Raw genomic sequence first — 14,149 nt, forward strand, 5'->3', positions numbered from 1 at the left:
GAAAACTGGTGGATACGACAAAGGGATGGGGGAGCACAAGGTCCCATGTGACCGTGCTGCTCAGTAGGACAAGCAGAGGCCACACTGCACCAGCTCCCTAATTGTTGAGATTTTTGTAGACTTCTTAGAGAGGTAAGTTTTCAGGAGGAATGTGAAGGGCAATGGTGCAGTGGCTTTGCAAATGCTACAAGAGAGCCTCCTTTGAGGCATACAGGGCAGTGTGGAAGAAGGTGCAAAGGGATTTGTTGGACAACTTAACAAACAGGTGCCCTTGGCAGAGCAGGAGCAGAGTTGAGGCCACACCCTGCAGTGAGGACATGAGGGAAAAATGAAAAATAAATAAAATGTCTTTACAAATCAGTTTCATCCAGTCTGGACCAAGCACGCTGTTAGGAGCTAGCCATGACTATATGGTTCTTGCTGGGGTCTCTGCAGGTGCTGTGGCCCTGACACCTTCCCAGCACTGCCCTATTGCCCAGCGGACCTAGCAAAGCTCAAGGCAGCACAGGTCCCTGCCTTGCAGCAGCGCTACACAGTTATCTCCTAGGGTGCTACGTTAACATTATTTCTCTAAGTAGCTCTCTGTTCTTAAAGCTCACCTCAGTGGGCAAGAATGTGAAACCTCTGAGGCTACCCAGCTGAACCTTGGTTAGGATGTGTAGCCTCAGGTGATGTTTCACATTCTAGCCCAGGTGGAGAGGAGGGATGGGTCAGTGGACAGGGCACTTGTTTAAGGCTTGGAGACCTAGATTCAGCTCCTTGTTCTGTCACAGGCTCCCTGTGTGACCTCAGGCTAGTCCCTTAGCTTCTCTGAGTGTGTCTACACTGCAATAAAAGATCCACGGCTGGTCCGGGTCAGCTGACTTGGGCTGTGGGGCTATAAAATTGTGGGTAGAAGTTTGGGCTCAGGCTGGAGCCCAAGCTCTGAGACCCCCCCACGAGGGGGGACGGTCTCAGAGCCCAAGCTCCAGCCCCAGCCTGAGCATCTACACTCCAACTTTATAGCCCTTTAAGCCTGTGTCAGCTGACCCGGGCTCTGAGACTCGGTACTCCAGATTTTTTTATCAGTGTAAACAGAGTCTCTGTGCCTTAGTTCCTCATGTGTACAATGGAGACAACAGCCATGCCCTGCCTCACAGGTGTGTGAAGGCAGGTGTGTTCATGGTCTTGTGGACCACGGATGCTATGTTGATGGGGGGCCAGGTAAGTACCTTAGATAGTTATTGTACATGTGCAGTGTCTGAACGCTAAACTACAGCCAGTGCTCTGGGGAGGAGAGGGAGATAGAGGAGCCTGCAAACTCTTCCCAGTAAAAGGCTCCCCCTGTTTGTAATTTTTTTGTTCATTTTTGCAAGAAAAAATCCAAGCAAGCAAATTCCATCAGCGTTCTCAAACATCTGGCCAGCCTGTGAGCTGGACCCAGTGGCTCTGAAGCATTCCCCACATACCAACTAGCTCCCTCTCGTTTTTTAAACAAGGCCACTGCATTCAATATTTACCATCCATTTCCTCAAGGCGAATGGACCTTAATACATTGAGTTGTGTTTTGTGCTGGAGCCAAGAAAAACTGTGGGTGTGAAAGAGATTGAATGAGGGCAAGCTGGGACTGAAGAGTACAGCACTGGCCCTTTCATAAACAAGGGTCCTTCTGTGAAAGGCAGGGTGACATCAACCGGCAACTGCAGCCACCTGGTGCATGGGGGAGCACTGTACATGGGTGACTGGTAGGAGCCCAGTGCAATGAAAAGCCAGTGGGGCAGAGCCACACTGACTTTTCCTATGGGTGTTTCTGCTTTCTGGATCATGAAATTGTGTTGTGTGGTCTAGGAGCCATTTTGATGTCTGTATGGCTGTTTGTTCCCCAAGGACAATTGGGGTAACACAATCCATTGAGAAAAGGAGTACTTGTGGCACCTTAGAGACTAACCAATTTATTTGAGCATGAGCTTTCGTGAGCTACAGCTCACTTCAAGCTCATGCTCAAATAAATTGGTTAGTCTCTAAGGTGCCACAAGTACTCCTTTTCTTTTTGCGAATACAGACTAACACGGCTGTTCCTCTGAAACAATCCATTGAGAGTAGCTTGTGGTTTAGTGGGCAATGGGGCTGGACAATGCCTGCAGGCTTGGGTGTGTCTCCTCTCACACTGGTGTCACAGGGAGTTGGAACCTCCCTTCTCCACATGGAGTGGCTTGTTTCTCAAAGTGGCTGAGCAGCTCTGGCTGGGCCTGGACCCCCCAACCCCAGTCCCTGCCTTGTTCCTCAGTGCACATGGCTTGGTGTTTAGCTACAGGCAGTCTGTACTGTAGCACCAATCACTAGTGCATCTGTCTCTGTCTTACCCAGGGCCACCTTGTGGGGGATCACATTCAGTTTCAACAGTGACCTTGGAAGATATGTGATTAGCCTTGGCCAAGGCTCTGCTGGTGAGTCACTGCTCTGCCTGTGCCTGCTGAGTGAGGTACCCTCAGGTACGACAAACCAGCAGCAAGTGTTTGAGCGTGTCACCCGTTTCAGCCCACTAGCCCATGGCTGTGGCCAGCTTACACACCCTGCCTCGCTTCCTCTCTGCTGCACTTACGAGGTCAAGTACGCCTGCCCAACCTGTGCTGGAAATGCTGAGAGGCCAAAAGCTCCAGGCAGCACTGCGAGTGCACAACCAGCCCCCTGCACCAGCTCAGCAGTTTGGCATATCTTGGCCTTAGTGACAGTTGAGGGTGCATCCAGACACAGCCACCCACATGCTCATCTCTGTAAAAGACCGACAATCAGAAGCCACCTGAATCGCTGTGAGTAATGTCACTCTGAGCCTTTTGCTGACCTTCCCAATCCATATTGACATGCAGAATGTCCCTCAGTTTCATCCAACTCACCATGTCACGCACAGCCTTACCTGTCAGCTTATGGATGCTGAGGAGGAGGAATCTGCCAGCAGATAAACGATCAGCAGGTCGGTCAGATGGTATGATCTGTTGGGACAATCAATTACAAGGCTTTGCCTGTCAAGGCTTTGCCTGTGAAGTACACTGGTTCAATTCCAACAAATAGGTTGTTATGAACTGAAAAGCAGTGAGAAAAGTATGGGACGGAAGAAACATTATAAGATGGAAGAAAGGGAATTTTGGGAAATCGTTCCAAGCTCTCATAATTCCCTGAGTGTAGTGCTGGTATCCCACAATACACCGCCATGGTGTTCCACATGGCAGCATGCCGGTCGATGGCACAGGGAACAATGGGATGCCTAGCCATGGTGCGCTGCGTCTTTTGATGACACAGCCTTGTGCGGTGAGGATGTGCTGCGTCAGCAAAAGCAGCCACGTGCATATACTCTGTCGATGTAGCAACGTCAGCAGATGTATGGCAGCAAAAGTCCTTCTGGCAAAACTTTCTAATGTAGACATGGCCTGAGGAGTGCTGCTTGCATTTCCTTTGCTGCTGAGCGCTCTGCAATCAACAGCGACTGCTGGAAATCAGCCTATTATGAAGACTACTGGCCATTTCAGAAGGATCTTGAAAGTTCTTGGGTTTCTTTGTGCCCATGCATTAATAGGATCTCTGCCCATTCCCTTAATTTTTTGGCTAATGGTAAGAAAAGAATGGGAGCAGTTAAGACTGAGACCAGAAATGAATAATGATCTCTTTGCCTAAGGAATAAACACCAGCAGCCCTGGGAGCTGTATTTCTCTTTTAAGCTAATCCTCCTCTCTTCTACACACGATGTTTCTGGCTTTCATTTGTCTTGGCAGGAGATTCATCTCTTCCCTTTCCCACCCCCTCCTTTCTCTGTTGCCAGAAGCTGTTCTTCTCTGCCTCACTTCTCATCCTGCTAAAGTTGGGGTAAGATCATCTAACGCACACTGCACGGTGTCTGGGGAGACGGGGTGAAGACAACGGTTTAAAGCAAGCATCTTAACAATCTCCAGAACTTCACCTTGAGAAAGAAGCCTAGATGTAAGTTGTGAGCCGAAAATGAAGCTGTAAGGTAAACAAAACTCCTTTGTTCCTGTTTCTATGGGGGATATTTATCTGCTGAAGGGCAGTGGCAAACGCAACTCTGGGTACACTGGGTTTACAAACAGCTTTGGAAACAGAGGAACTGATGCATCTTAAGAGTTTGCTGTTTGATTTAATTAATCTCACAAAGATCCAGCCCTAAAAACAGGTGGAGAGGATTTCATTGTAAAGAGGAAAGTGGTTGTAAATTTCTCTTGGAGGGAAAGATTTGCTCACATTCATCAAACCGACCTTTGCAGTGGATACTTAGCACTTCTGCTTTTAAAGCTTCCAGAGGCTATTCAGCCATTCAGTTACATACTAATTAAAGCCTTAATACTTCTTGCCCAGTGTGCTTTGGAGTTCAGGGGGACGGGCGAGGAGAGTTTTTCAGACAGCGAGGCACTGTACTGGGCTGGATGTGAGAGCTGTGCTGACAGTTAGCTGCTTGGAATTTATTCTCACCCAATTTTATGTCTGCTAGACAAAAATGAGCCTCACAGATCTCAGTGAACATGTGAAGGCAAATGCGAATTTCTTTTGATGTCTCTTTCTATGCTGCAGGGCTAATGGGGGCTGGAGAGCAGTGCAGACTATTGTGGGATGAACTGGTAGATATTAAGGCAACAAGGTACTCTTAGATCATCTGGTCTGTATCTTTTGTATATCACATGCGACAGAACCTCACCCAGTGATTCCTGAATCGATCCCAATAGAATCATAGAATATCAGGGTTGGAAGGGACCTCAGGAGGTCATCTAGTTCAACTCCCAGCTCAAAGCAGGAGCAATCCTCAACTAAATCATCCCAGCCAGGGCTTTGTCAAGTCTGACCTTAAAAATCTCTAAGGAAGGAGTTTCCACCACCTCCCTAGGTAACCCATTCCAGTGCTTCACCACCCTCCTAGTGAAACAGTTTTTCCTAACATCCCACCTAAACCTCCCCCACTGCAACTTGAGACCATTACTCCTTGTTCTGTCATCCGCCACCACTGAGAACAGCCTAGCTACATCCTCTTTGGAACCCCCCTTCAGGTAGTTGAAAGCAGCTATCAAATCTCCCCTCATTCTTCTCTTCTGCAGACTAAATAATCCCAGTTCCCTCAGCCTCTCCTCATAAGTCATGTGTTCCAGCCCCCTAATCATTTTTGTTGTCCTCCGCTGGACTCTTTCCAATTTTTCCACATCCTTCTTGTAGTGTGGGGCCCAAAACTGGACACAGTACTCCAGATGAGGCCTCACCAATGTCGAATAGAGGGGAATGATTACATCCCTTGATCTGCTGGCAATGCTCCTACTTATACAGCCCAAAATGCTGTTAGCCCTCTTGGCAACAAGGGCACACTGCTGACTTATATCCAGCTTCTCGTCCATTGTAACCCCTAGGTCCTTGTCTGCAGAAAAATAGCTTGGATGAAATGGGTATGCTCAATGTGCAGCCTCTCGTGTGGGTAAAGGGGCATACACTGTTGTCAAGCTATAACAGGACTGAAGTTTGTGCTCCAGGATACAGATTAATGGAGGTCAGGTGGGTTAGGTCACAGGTGCATCCTTACCGGGGTTAACAAGAATTTAGGTGCGCAGAACCTATGCACTAGCCCTTACAGAGCTGCTGGGTTCATGGAGGCAGGTACCATAGTGCAGTCTGTTACAGGGTTAACAGCAAATGGGGCAGGCCCTGGCAGGAAAGCTGTTTTTCAGCTCCAGTGTTGCATTTCTTGTTACAATGAGTGCCTGACCGTGTTCTGTCTAGTTCAGATTGCTCAAGAGTTTCCATTATAACCCCCTATTTTCACATGCAGATGATTGGGACTATATACAGAGTCTGCTGCAGCTGACCCCAAATCTATCCTAGTTCTTTTCCCACCCTCCAGTTATGCATTGAGTGTATGACTAACATCTGTCACATGTGGTTCATTCTGTCTCTCAGCCTCTTCCCAGGGGAGAAGTGTGGGTGCAGTGGAGTGTTTTAGTTTGGGAGGGTGCTTTTATTATTCTTATATGCACACACTGCTCTGTATTTCCATTAGCAAAGGCAGGTTGGAGCAGTGTGTCTTGCACTGGGGAGGTTAGTGATGATCCTTAGCTCCTGAAGGAGTTCATTTCCCCAGTCTCAGATCATCCCCAAAGAAAGCTCTGTCTCATGCACAGGTGAGCTTTACCCTTGCAGTGGCCCTTGGGGGTCTTGGGAAGAATGAAGGTGGCTTCCACAGGGTAGAAGTATCTCTCTGGTGGCTTTAAAGGTTATAAGTAGAGGAATCTTCACTGGGAAGTACATCTGGGGCAGCATGATGGAGTCAAGAGGGTATCGGGATGGACATTGACTGGCCAGATCTGAGTAGTGGCTCAATGGAGAGATAGTCAGCAGCGGTGGATGTGATAGTAGTGTACCACTGTGTCATCGATCCTCTTTAGGGTGAATGGCTGGTCTACACCAGTGCAACCACCATTGCTAGAACAGGTGAAAAACTCCCTAGCCTGGTGCACTCCACTGAGGCCAAAATGCCCTTCCCAGCCCAGCGTGGTCTCCACTGGTTTCTGGGCCCACTGCACAATGTATCCGCGCAGAGTAGCCCAATATCTTCCTTCTGTTTTGGGCAACCAAGTTCCTCTAAAGTAATGTGCGATTTCTCAAGGAGCTAACTAAGGAGATATCTGAGCCATTAGCCATTATCTTTGAAAACTCATGGAAGACGGGAGAGATTTTAGAGGACTGGAAAAGGGCAAATATAGTGCCAATCTATAAAAAGGGGAATAAGGACAACCCGGGAAGTTACAGACCAGTCAACTTACCTTCGGTACCCGGAAAGATAATGGAGCAAATAATCAGGCATTCAATTTGCAAACACCTAGAAGATAATAAGGTGATAAGTAATAGTCAGCCTGGATTTGTCAAAAACAAATGATGTCAAACCAAGCTAAAAGTTTTCTTTGACAGGGTAACAAGCCTTGTGGATGGGGGGAAGCGGTAGACATGGTATATCTTGACTTTAGTAAGGCTTTTGATACTGTCTCGCATGACCGTCTCAAAAACAAACTAGGGAAATACAACCAAGATCAGTGGTTCTCACCCTGCGGCCTGTGGGATGCTTGCGGCCCAATCAGCACACAGCTGTGGCCCATGTGACATCCTCAGGGCCATACAGGTAGTATTGTATGTGGCCCACAATGGTAAATAGGTTGAGAACTATTGACCTAGATGGAGCTACTATAAGATGGGTGCAATCCCACAGAGTAGTTATCTGTGGTTCAGAGTCAAGCTGGAAGGGCATATCGAATGGAGTCCCTCAGGAATCAGTTCTGGGTCCGATCTGTTCAATATCTTCATCAGTGATTTAGATAATGGCATAGAGAGTACACTTATAAAGTTTGTGGACAATACTAAGCTGGGAGTGGTTGAAAGTGCTTTGGTGGATAGGATTAAAATTCAAAATGATCTGGACAAATTGGAGAAATGGTCTGAAGTCAATTGGATGAAATTCAATAAGGACAAATGCAAAGTACTCCACTTTAGGAAGGAATGAAGCTGCACACATACAAAATGGGAAATGACTGCCTAGGAAGCAGTACTGAGGAAAGAGATCTGGGGGTTATAGTGGATCACAAGCTAAATATGAGTAAGAGTGTCACACTGTTGGGGAAAAAAAAGTGAACATCATTCTGGGATGTATTAGCAGGACTATTGTAAGCAAGACACGTGAAGTAATTCTTTCACTCTACTCTGTGTTGCTAAGGCCTCAGCTGGAGAATTGTGTCCAGTTCCAGGTGCCACATTTCAGGAAAGATGTGGACAAATTGGAGAAAGTCCAGGGAAGAACAACAAAAATGATTAAAGGTCTAGAAAACATGACCTATGGGGAAAGATTGAAAAAATTGGGTTTGTTTAGTCTGGAGAAGAGAAGACTGAGGGGGGGATATGATAACAGTTTTCAAGTACATAAAAGGTTGTTACAAGGAGGGGGGTGAAAATTGTTCTCCTTAATTTCTGAGGATAGAACAAAAAGCAATGGGCTTAAATTGCAGCAAGGGAGGGTTTAGGTTGAACATTAGGAAAAACTTCCTAACTGTTAGGGTAGTTATGCACTGGAATAAATTGCCTAGGGAGGTTATGGAATCAGTCATTGGAGGCTTTTAAGAGCAGTTTAGAGAAACACCAGTCAGAGTCTAGTTATTACGTAGTCCTGCCTTGAGGGCAGGGAACTGGACTAGATGACCTCTCGAGGTCCCTTCCAGTCCTTTACTTCTATGATTCTTTCTCCACCATAAAAGAGAAATGACAATTCTGATTAGGCTAAGACAAATGCGAGTATTTAAAGAAAGGGATGCAGCTTGGCAGGATAACCACATTTATTACACTGCTCTGTCCAGTAGTGACTGAGGGAGGATCTCCCGTCTACTAACATCTTCCCTAACATTTACAGTTAGTTGCCAAGTTATCTTTATACATATCCCTTAATTCTGAAGTATAGAATTTTCTCCTTTGCTTTTTGGGAGGGAAATTTCTAGGAAGGTAGTCTGGCTATTCAGATTTGTAGTAGTTTATTTTATAGAATCATAGAATCATAGAATATCAGGGTTGGAAGGGACCCCAGAAGGTCATCTAGTCCAACCCCCTGCTCGAAGCAGGACCAATTCCCAGTTAAATCATCCCAGCCAGGGCTTTATCAAGCCTGACCTTAAAAACCTCTAAGGAAGGAGATTCTACCACCTCCCTAGGTAATGCATTCCAGTGTTTCACCACCCTCTTAGTGAAAAAGCTTTTCCTAATATCCAATCTAAACATCTCCCACTGCAACTTGAGACCATTACTCCTCGTTCTGTCATCTGCTACCATTGAGAACAGTCTAGAGCCATCCTCTTTGGAACCCCCTTTTAGGTAGTTGAAAGCAGCTATCAAATCCCCCCTCATTCTTCTCTTCTGCAGGCTAAACAATCCCAGCTCCCTCAGCCTCTCCTCATAAGTCATGTGTTCCAGACCCCTAATCATTTTTGTTGCCCTTCGGTGGACTCTCTCCAATTTATCCACATCCTTCTTGTAGTGTGGGGCCCAAAACTGGACACAGTACTCCAGATGAGGCCTCACCAATGTCGAATAGAGGGGAACGATCACGTCCCTCGATCTGCTGGCTATGCCCCTACTTATACATCCCAAAATGCCATTGGCCTTCTTGGCAACAAGGGCACACTGCTGACTCATATCCAGCTTCTCGTCCACTGTCACCCCTAGGTCCTTTTCCGCAGAACTGCTGCCTAGCCATTCGGTCCCTAGTCTGTAGCTGTGCATTGGGTTCTTCCGTCCTAAGTGCAGGACTCTGCACTTATCCTTATTGAACCTCATCAGATTTCTTTTGGCCCAATCCTCCAATTTGTCTAGGTCCTTCTGTATCCTATCCCTCCCCTCCAGAGTATCTACCACTCCTCCCAGTTTAGTATCATCCGCAAATTTGCTGAGAGTGCAATCCACACCATCCTCCAGATCATTTATGAAGATATTGAACAAAACCGGCCCCAGGACCGACCCTTGGGGCACTCCACTTGATACCGGCTGCCAACTAGACATGGAGCCATTGATCACTACCCGTTGAGCCCGACAATCTAGCCAGCTTTCTACCCACCTTATAGTGCATTCATCCAGCCCATATTTCCTTAACTTGCTGACAAGAATACTGTGGGTATACTCTGAGTATGATTCTTTGTGATTGCCATTAGCCGTGGAACTGATGACTCTGGTTGTGTTATGGAAACAAGCATCTCATTCCCATGCAATGCCACTTTGTGTGCCTCCCTAGCTGTTTCGCTACCTCTAACGTATTCAGAGAATCTTCTGGCTGTGCTAATACTCCTCTTCAGTTGAATATGAGGAGCGGTTGTGGGCAGCCCTGACTTGTAGCTGGTTCTAGCTGAAAAAGACGTGATGTATTCCACTAAGGACTAGAGGCTTGCGGGGAATTGTGTTGTTCTGTTTCATAGATTAGCCTCCTACATCCAGTTTTTTGCAGTGTGATTATCATAAAAGGCAATTACATCAAATTTAAAGGCCTTTGTAGTATGCATGTTATCACTGTTGATGGGTTGTTGTAATGTTTTGAGTGGGGAGTTCTGTTAAGTAGCTTACTCAGATCACTGGCTGCTTTTCTTTGTGACAAATCCTGCCCCAGCAAAGGTAAAAGCTGTCCCAGGAGATCTCTGCATCCCTATTTGATAATGACTTTGGCGGACATGCATCGCATAGAGCCTTTGCGTGGCTTTGGCATTAACATTGTATGTGCTTCCCCCTGGGAAGCTAGTAAGTAGGTTGTTATTCCCAAAGCTATTTTATAAACATATTCAGCATGGCTTTTACTGGATATATTCAACCTTTTTGTATTAGTCACTGCTGAATCTATCTGATCTTGGCGATTTACCTCTAGTCAGAATTTTAATGGCATTTCTAAGAGCCTCCTGTGTGATTTGCTCATAGAATAATTTTATTTGTGTGTTAGGGGTTAAGTAGCAAAGGGCCAGGTTTTCAAAGGTATGTAGGGCACCTAAAATATAGATGGTGCCTAGTGGGGCTTGTAACAGTGTTTAAGCAGGCCAGGTGCCTAACTCTCCTTGATTCCCATGGTAGTCAGCAGCCTAACCTGACCATGTGCTTTTTCAAATCTCACTAGGAACCATCAGCATCTTTAGGTGCCTCCATACCTTTGAAAATCTGATCCAAAGTTTCCAATTACCCTTTTTATGTCTTTATTCACTCAGAGGAGGAGAGTAGCTTTTGTAATAAACTTGAACTATTTGAAGAATGCCTTTAGTTTTAGTTATGAATTCCCTTGATTCCGTTTAAAGATAGAATATGCAGTTGCTGACTTGCTTTATTTTCGTAAGATTAGCTAGCAAATGCCGCGATTTGCTGATGTGCTCGAAATATCTTTGCTGTTGGATCATATAACTATATTGTGTCTTTTGAAAGACTGGGGAGTCAAGAGGCTTTCTCAGGACATCAAGTCCCTTTAGCTTGTCCCTGCCAAGGTTCTCATAATAGTCTTTTCCCAATTTATATAATTTTACTAAGTCTCTTTAACTAACTAACTAATTAAAAACCTCTATCAAACCAAAATGTAAGAACAGCCATAGTCGGTCAGACCAAAGGTCCATCTAGCCCAGTATCCTGTCTTCCGACAGTGGCCAATGCCAGGCGCCCCAGAGGGAATGAACAAGTGATCCATCCCGTTGCCCATTCCCTGCTTCTGACAAACAGAGGCTAGGGACACCATCTCTGCCCATCCTGGCTAATAGCCATTGATGGGCCTGTCATCCAGGAACTTATCTAGTTATTTTTTTGAACCCTGTGATAGCCTTGGCCACACACTATACCACACCCCCCATTCCCCTCTGAGGAAGCACATGAGAAAAAGAATGAACCATGCATGAAAGCTGCTAATCATTTTGCTCAATGAATGATTGGAAGGTGCTCTGGGCTAGATCACAAACTGCTTCTAAGTCCACCAGCGAGGCACTACGGACATTCTCAAGAGCACTGCTCAGCTAGGTGCCCAAGGTTTCACTGGCAGGCATGCACTAAGCCACCTAAGCATTGGTGCTGTCCCAGCCCTAACAAGCTGGTTGGAGTCCTATCTTAGACCTAGGCCCCGGCAGGATTCTCAAATGAAGCTTTTCCCCTGCCTATCTTGCCAGCAGGGCCCAATCCTGCAGGCATAATCAAAGCATGCCTAAGACTGATACCTGTCATAAAAGACAGCCGGGGCAGAGCAGGTGAGGTGTGTGCCCAAACTTAGAGGTTAGGCCACTTACTAGGCTGTGGGAGATGGAAGTTCAAGACCCTGTAAAAATAATTAAACATTTGTTGGAGCAAAGTGGAATTGCTCCAGCCGTAGAGATTGAGAGAGACGTTCCATGGTGTACTCTGTAGCCTGGTGGTCAGGGCACTCCCCCGGGAGGGGAAGAACCTGCATTTAAGTCCCACCTGCAAAGCAGGGACGTGAAACCAGGTCTCCCATGTCCCAGGTGAGTGAGGATTTCACTTAGCATGGTGGCTAGAGGTTTATTGTTGTGGGCTTAGCCCTCAGACACTGTGATGATGAGGGTAGTGTTGAATCTGTATAGAACAGACTCTTTGAGGCTATACCTTTTCAGCAATTTATTTTTAATGACCTATTTCACAGTATTTTTCTCCATCACAGTTTTTAACTCAAGCTGTTTTGATTTCTTTTTCTTTTAACTGAATATTTTAACCCCTTTTTGGGAAGCATTATTATAGCCTGTGACCTCCATGCTGGTAAGGGATGTTTTTCTGTATGGCTGATGATGACACTGCTTCCATTCTGTGTACGTGTTCTCAATTTTAACTCCATCTGCATCAAGTTTTTGGGGTGGGGATTTCCTTCTGGGTTAGTGACATGCCTTGGGATCAAGGTAGGGAGGAACTGAGGCACCCTACCCTATGGAGCCACTGACTTCCATACAGCAATGGAACCAGGGGAGCGAGGAGGCTCTACAGAGCACAGGGATCCAAGAGGAGCCAGGGAGAGTTAGGAGCTGTCCTGAGTCAGCTTCTGAATCATTTTCCCACTACTCCCCAGGCTCCAACATCCCACACCTTGACTCCTGCTTCCCCCCATAGCACTGCATCCCTGTGAACTTCCTGAAGTCCACAGGACCTGCTGCAGACTTTAGTAGGCCTGCCCATAAGCCCAATGTTGACACTACACAGGACCACAGCAGCTCCTGCTCCCTGATATCTGGGACGGAGAATAGGCATACGTGTATGGAACTGGGAGAGCTTTCGGCAGGGGCTAGATGACTCAGGGAAGAGGGTGGTGAGCCATGGAAACAGGAGAACTGGCCTGGCCAAGACAAGGCTTTAGAGCCAGAGCTCTGCAGGTGTGCTGAGCTGAGGCAATGGGGGAGAATCTGGGGGTTTAGGAGATATGTGGGGTTAGAAGTGTTCCTGAGGCCAGAGGACATCCACGTGGCTGCCTATACAGGGCTGGATGCTGCTGATGGCTGCCGTTTCCCACAATTCCCCTTTTCACACAGTGGCATGTTGTAAGGGGGCTCTTCAGAAAGGAGTATTCCATGCTTCAGCCTCATCCCAGTGCCAGGGAAACAGGCTGAGGTGCTTTGACACAGTGCGGTTTCTGCACAGGGAAATAGCACCTCATCAGTCCGTCCGACGTCTTCGAACCTGGACATAAAATAGTAGATCAAGGAGAACTGGGTGACCTTATTTATTTGGGCTTTCAAAAAACCCCTGACAAAGTGCGTCACAAGAGACCAAGGAGATGGAGCAGTCTTGAGGAGAGAGGCAAAGTACTATCATGCATCTGGAACAGGCTAAGAGAGAAAATAAAGACTAAGAAACGGGAGAAGGAGACAGATTTGGGGGCAAAGTGAGGGGAACAAAAAGTTGAACACAGTGAAATGTCTTTGTTGCTTCCATTTCCTTTTTTTAAAATGTAGAAAATGCCTTACAAAGTAGCTATGTTAAAAGGAATGCAAAGTAAGGCCGGAAAAGTCAGGAAATGACAGAGTTACAATTGCCTGTGAAATCTTAATCCTGCCTCCTTGTGAGTTTGCCTTAGGATATAGCTTTTTTTAATTAACATGAAAAGCTTGATCATAATGCTCTCCGAACATTTTGCCATAATCTAATTGTGGTTCAGAAAACATTTTTTCAACCTTCTTGTGCACTTCAGCAGCTTCAGGAATTGAAGTGAATTCCTCTGCACAGAAACAAGGGGCACTGCTACTGACTTAAATGTTTGGAGTAATTCGCCAGTAAACCTTCAATTCCCCACTAATTCCCCAGCTCAATATTTGCTACCTTCTGGCAACCAACCAATTCATAGATTCCAAGGCCAGTAGGGACCATTGTGATCATCTAGTCTGACCTGTCTAACGCAGGCTGCAGAACTTCCCCGAAAAGATTCCTAGAGCATATTTTGCAGAAAAGCATCTAATCTTAATTTAAAATCGCCAGGGATGGAAAATCTGCCGCAAGTCTTGATAAATTGTTCAGTGTAACCAACTCTTGCAATTTTATCTGAGTTGTGAGATATTTGGTGTTTTTCTTAAAGCCACAGCTCCTGGAGCCATGTGATTACATGGGAATCTCAACTTTCAGTTTTTAAAAAATTGAAGTTTTGCTGTCACGT

At 46.2% G+C, this 14,149-nt stretch overlaps 1 protein-coding gene across 3 annotated transcripts in view; it reads left to right on the forward strand.

Moving 5' to 3' along the window:
* Positions 1-3,830: 3,830 nt before the first annotated feature.
* The window catches only part of ARHGAP36 (Rho GTPase activating protein 36), a 78,401-nt gene continuing 68,082 nt past the window's right edge, over positions 3,831-14,149 (forward strand). For 2 of the 3 annotated variants that reach the window (XM_073360668.2, XM_073360670.2), the window contains exon 1: positions 3,831-3,982. The gene's annotated coding sequence lies outside the window, so the exon portion shown is untranslated. The remainder of the gene's footprint in view (positions 3,983-14,149) is intronic. The other variant, XM_073360669.2, reaches the window with a different exon arrangement.

Source organism: Lepidochelys kempii, chromosome 9, assembly GCF_965140285.1.
Source record: "Lepidochelys kempii isolate rLepKem1 chromosome 9, rLepKem1.hap1, whole genome shotgun sequence".
Lineage (NCBI taxonomy): Eukaryota > Metazoa > Chordata > Testudines > Cheloniidae > Lepidochelys > Lepidochelys kempii.